General features: G+C 43.9%; 1 long non-coding RNA gene across 1 annotated transcript; it reads right to left on the bottom strand.

Moving 5' to 3' along the window:
- Positions 1–3,077: 3,077 nt before the first annotated feature.
- Positions 3,078–5,988, bottom strand: LOC116598165. Its single transcript, XR_004288974.1, has 3 exons — positions 5,691–5,988; positions 5,350–5,483; positions 3,078–4,810 (listed from the first exon to the last, which is right to left on the bottom strand). It is a non-coding gene; the product is annotated as an uncharacterized LOC116598165 (long non-coding RNA).
- Between the last annotated feature and the right edge of the window lie 11 nt (positions 5,989–5,999).

Below are 5,999 nucleotides of genomic sequence, written 5' to 3'. Positions count from 1 at the left end.
CCTCTGCCTGCCTCTCTGTCTGCCTGTGCTCGCTCGCGCTCTCTCCCTCTGTCTCTGAAAAATAAATAAAATCTTTAAAAAAAAAAAAAAATGACACACCAGTTCATAAACCAGTAATATATGCAATGAGTGAGGAAGAGAGATTGAGAATTTCCTCCTTTGTAGGTTAGCTTCTGCACTCAAAGATGTGGGAAGAAGAAAACGAAATCGGTCCCAAAATTTATGCCATATCCACGAAGTCAGAATTTTCACCGTTACAACTTCTTCTTCTCTTTTCATACTATTTACTGGTAATATACAGACAATCACCCACATAAGAAAGAAAAACACCTGTTCACCCTACAATTTTTTAGGTATATAAAATTATGAAATGTCCCCTCTCTTCTTTCAATCCACCATATTTAAAATTGCAAACTGCCCTTCTACCTCCTTTCTCTGCTTTATCTTCCCCCATAGTGTATATCACCATCTGAAATACTGTATATTTTATTTTATTTTTCTTACTATTTGTCTCCCTATGGAAGATGTAAAGTGCATGAAGACAGGAATTTTGTCCATTTTATTTATTGCTGTATCCATGGTGCCTAAACGGAACTTAGCATGTAGTAGGTTCTCAATACACACTTGCTGAATGAATAAATAAGCTAACTGAATGAAGGAATTTCACACTTCAGAAGAAATCACTGTTGACATTTTGGTTTCTGTCTTCCAGACTTTTTAATGTTTATGCAAATGTATATTTATATGCATGCATATATATGCACATGTGCATCCTTTTTAAGTTTTGCAGAAATGAGATCTTAACATACATATTGTTCTACAATGTGCTTTTTTCACTTGACATCTTTCAAGGAGAGTTCATAAGGAGTTACTCCATTCTTTATAATGGTGAAGTAGGATTCCATCAAGTGACTGTCTCCTTCCCCTACTGGTAATCATTCATTTTGTTTCCAAAGTTTCGGCATTACATACATGCTGAATTCATTGTATTAATTAGATAGGATCTTAGAAGTGACATTGCTCAGAGAGTTTACTTTTTTTTTTTAAGATTTTATTTATTTATTTGAGAGACAGAGATCACAAGTAGGCAGAGAGGCAGGCAGAGAGAGAGGAGGAAGCAGGCTCCCCGCTGAGCAGAGAGCCTGATGTGGGGCTCGATCCCAGGACCCTGAGATCATGACCTGAGCCGAAGGCAGAGGCTTTAAGCCACTGAGCCACCCAGGTGCCCCAAAGAGTTTACATTTTTAATAGACATTGCCAAATTTCTCTCTAAAAACGGAACAATTTTAGTCCAACCAAGCCTTTCACCAACACCAAAAATGTCCAATGTGAAAGGCAATAAATAAATAAGTAAATGGTGATGGTATCTAAATATTATTGTGACTGCATTCTTTCACTGTTAATGAAGCTGAACTTTTCCCCCACGTGTTTATTAGCCATTTGAACTTCTTCTATTAATTATCAATTCACATTCTTATTCATTTTTTTACCAGGTTGGTTGGGGATTTTATCGACTTGTAGATGGTCTTTGTATAGACATTAACACTTTGGCTGTTTATTATGTGACAAATATCTCCTAGTCTGTGACTTATCTTTAACTTTGTAAATGTCATTTTTCATTTGGTAAATGTCATAGTGATAGTAAAGCCAATAGCTAAATTTTACTGAGCATTTACAACATGCCAGACACCATTCTAAGTGCTTTATATGGGTTACCTCATTTAAATCTTCTATTACAAGGTAGGTACTACTGTTATCCCCATTTTAAAAATTGAGACCTACAGAGGATAAGGAACTAGGCTGGAGTCTCCTGTGTTCTAAGTGACAGACACTTGGAATACTAGAAGTGATTCTACAGAAGTTTTAAAAATTCAAGTAGTCAAACCTGTCCCTTAAAAACAACAACAACAAAACAAAACTCTTGAGTTTTGTTAGAGAGCTCTTCTTTAACATAAGATTATTAAATGTTTCTCTATTTTTTCTGTAGTTTTATTTTTCACGTTCCCCCTCGTGATCTTCGTGATCAACCCTTCGATCTACCTGAAGGTGATTTTTACATGAGATAGTTCGTTTTCTTTCCTTCCAAATGGATAGCCAATTGTCCCAAAAACAGTTACTGAAAGATATATCGGGGCGCCTGGGTGGCTCAGTGGGTTAAGCCACTGCCTTCGGCTCAGGTCATGATCTCAGAGTCCTGGGATCGAGCCCCGCATCGGGGGGCTCTGCTCAGCAGGGAGTCTGCTTCCTCCTCTCTCTCTCTGCCTGCCTCTCTGCCTACTTGTGATCTCCGTCTGTCAAATAAATAAATAAAATCTTTAAAAAAAAAAAAAAAGATGTATCATTTCCTTTTGATATGAATGTCATCTTTTTTTGGTATGATCTAAGTACTTTCATTTTTTATTTTGTTTTTCTGTTTTCTTTTATTTTTTATATAATACCCAGTGCCCTTTACCACATGCCCTCCTTAATGTCCATCACCCAGTTACCCCCAGCCCCCCACCCCTCTCCCACCCAGCAACCCTGTTTGTTTCCTATATTAAGAGTCTCTTAGGGGTACCTGGGTGGCTCAGTGAATTAAACACCTGCCTTTGCCTCAGGTCACGATCCCAGTCTTCTGGGATGGAGCCCAGCGTCGGCTTCCTGCTCGTGGGGAGCCTGTTTCTCTTTCTCCCTCTACCTGCCACCCCCCTGCTTGTGCTCTCTCTAATAAAAAAAAAAAATCTTAAGGGGTGCCTGGGTGGCTCAGTGGGTTAAAGCCTCTGCCTTTGGCTCAGGTCATGATCCCAGAGTCCTGGGATCGAGCCTCTCATCGGGCTCTCTGCTTGGCCAGGAGCCTGCTTCCCCCTCTCTCTCTGCCTACTTGTGATCCCTGCCTCTCTGCCTACTTGTGATCTGTCTGTCAAATAAATAAATAAAATCTTTAAAAAAAAAATCTTAAAAAAAAAGAAGAGTCTCTGATTTTGTCTTGTTTTATTTTTCCTCTCTTCCCCAATGATCCTCTGTTTTATTTCTTAAATACCACATAAGTGAGATCATATGATAATGGTCTTTCCCTTTGACTTATTTTGCTCAGCATAATACCCTCTAGTTCCATCCACATCGTTGCAAATAGCAAGATTTCATTTTTTTTGTTGGCTGAGTAGTAGCAATGTCATCTTTATCATATACAGAATTTCCACGCATACATTGATCTATTGATTTTTTTAACTGATTTTCATTTTTAAACGTGTTTCAAATCACCTTGTTGGTTAGGATTTTCTACTCATATCTGCAAGTGAGCATTCCTTTGCTTTCTGATATATGTTTTAATTGCTCTGTGCATTTATTAGCTAATAATATAAACACCCTACACAGATTCGCAAGAGATATTGCAGGGGAAAACATGACTTAGAAGGACTGACAGTATCATAGGGTCTTGGTGGATGCACTCCTGGGGGGAGTGGACCCCTAATTCCTGGTGGAGAGGCTCTCATTCCTGGGAACCCAAGTGGTGGGCCTGTGGGTGGTCATATGCCAAGTGGAGGGGCCACATGCCTGGGGGAGTGTTCTTCGGCTCTCAGAAGTGGGTGGGGTCCCCCATCTAGATGGACATTGAGATGGGACTACAGCACTGCTGGTAGGAGCAACAATGGCACAGCTGCTCTAGAACCTCTTCCCTGAGGCCCCCCCAACCCCTCAGACAGGGCCTGCTAATCCAACAGAAGCCTGGGGAATTGCAACACTAGCCAGCATGCCTCTGCCAGCTGCCCTGCCAACCCCAGGGCCTCCTGCAGCTCCAACAAGTGGTACCCAAGCAATACCAGCATCTTTGGGGGGCAGTCCTCCCACAGTCATGGAAACCAAGTTCTCCCCCTGTAGCCCCCACCTTGACCCCAAACCCACCTTTCTTCATGGTCTGGCTGCTTCAGATTCTTGGGCTTGATCTTCCTGAATTCATCACAATCACAGAGGATCAAGCTCACAGGCTTGGCAAAAGCCTTAAAGGTATCGATGAATGTGCCATTGGCTCAGTCGGTAGACTTGTGTCTCCGGATCTCAGGGTTGTAAGTTTGAGCCCCATGTTTGCTGTAGAGAGTGCTTAAAACATAAAATCTTGCCAATGAAGACTTGGCCATCTTGCAGGATACCTCTTATTCTATAGTCAATGTGCTGCAGCATCTCACTGTTCTTTCCCACAGTCACGGTTGCTGCTCCACCAAATCCAAGGTCTGCAGCAAGGTTTCAGGATCCTTAGGACCTGCAGGAAGGCTCCAGATGAAGGTGTCACACAGGTTCTCTTACAAACAGTGCAAATGTGGGGCAGAAGCTTCAGACGGTAGATGGAGCCTGGTTTCTCACTGGGAAATCAGCTACCTGGATATTCGGATCCTGCTTTCACCACCTTTTGGTGCCTCAGCTAAGGATGCCTTGCTCAGTTCCTCCTGGAAATCCGCCCCAAGTACCTGCTGGTGCTGACATCCCCTTGGGTACGGCTGACACTCTTGGTGGCTCAGCAGGGCTGTCCTTCTACGTTGGACGCCCACCTCTGGCACATGCTGTTCTGTGGTCCATCTGGGGTGCAAGCGGTCTCCGGTGGCTCCAACACTCTCCTCAGCTGCGGCTCAGAGCAGACGGTCAGGCACATCTGGCAACCACCACTCCACTGTTTGCTCTTTAGTATTTATAGCACAAGTACATGCTCTCATCCTACTCAGCTAGCTAGGCTGATCTACACTCCGTGGGAGGGGTGCCTCGCTGGCTCCTGCAGCCAAGTATGGCACTCTTGATCTCAGGGTCATCAGTTCAAGCCCTGTGCTGGGTGTGGAGCCTACTAATAAATAAATAAATAAAATTAAAAATGTATGAGCTACGTGGGAGAAGAGTAGTGATAATGACCTTCCCTTGGTTAAGCCAAATTCTAATGGGAGTAAGTTCAGTCTGTCCACTATTGTGTTTTCTGTGATTTCCTGTTAGGTTGTTTAAGAAGTTCCCTCTTAGTTTTTATCAGAACTGCTGAATTCTGACAACAGCTTTCAACATTGGTTAAATAATATGTTGATATAATCATACGGCTTTTCTCCTTTAAGCTGTTAGAGCTCTCAAGTTTTTTGTTTTAAGATCTTACCATTTAAAGTACAAATACTAGGGGCATCTTCGTGGCTCAGGGGGTTAAAGCCTCTTCCTACAGTTCCTGGGCTCAAGCCCTGCATGGGCTCTCTGCTCAGCGGGGAGCCTACTTCCCTTCCTCTCTCTCTGCCTGCTTGTGATCTCTGTCCGTCAAATAAATAAATAAAATCTTTTTAAAAAATAAAAATAAAGTACAGATACTTCTCTGAGTGGTAAGACTGAAGCTGACAGCAGCCACTTAACCCTGAGTCTGAAGGGCAGCCCAGAAATGAGGGGGCTCTTGGGGACTCACAGCATTCAAGGTGGAGGTGAGGGCAGGTAGAGTATCAAAGGCACACAGAGATTCAGGTGACAAAAGACCCACAGACTGCAGATTCCTGTGGAGACAAACTGTCCCTGCGCTTTCCCCTTTGCACCTGGCTTATGCACTTGGCTGCCTCGAACAGAATACCCTTCTACCCCTCTTACTCTTGCTCCCCCAATCTCTGCTGGTGAAAATCCCACCCATTCTTTACAGCTCAAAGTAAATGCTCCTCCTCCCACCCAGTCCATCCAGATCCCCAGATGTCTCCCCAAATCCTTACTCAACCATGCCACATTGTCTGGTATGGGGCACATGGGTTTTCTCTCTCCAAGCAGCCCCAGTGCCTGGAAGAATGCCAGGCATCCAGTGGGTGCTCAATACTTGCAGAATGAAGGAATTGACCGAATGGGAGGTCGGCCGCCACTCTCTCCTACGGTCCCCCACGCCCGGCCAGGGTCCTGCAGGATGGACTCCGCCTCGGCAGAGGGCATCCCAGACCCCTCGCCAACCCCGGAAGCTGGGCTGCCGGCCATGGGAAGACTACACTTCCCAGCGATCCCAGGGAAGAGCGAAAACCCTTTGGCTTTGA

Source organism: Mustela erminea, chromosome 9 (genome assembly GCF_009829155.1).
Source record: "Mustela erminea isolate mMusErm1 chromosome 9, mMusErm1.Pri, whole genome shotgun sequence".
NCBI classification, from domain to species: Eukaryota; Metazoa; Chordata; class Mammalia; order Carnivora; family Mustelidae; genus Mustela; species Mustela erminea.
This window is presented reverse-complemented; position numbering and strand designations above follow the sequence as displayed.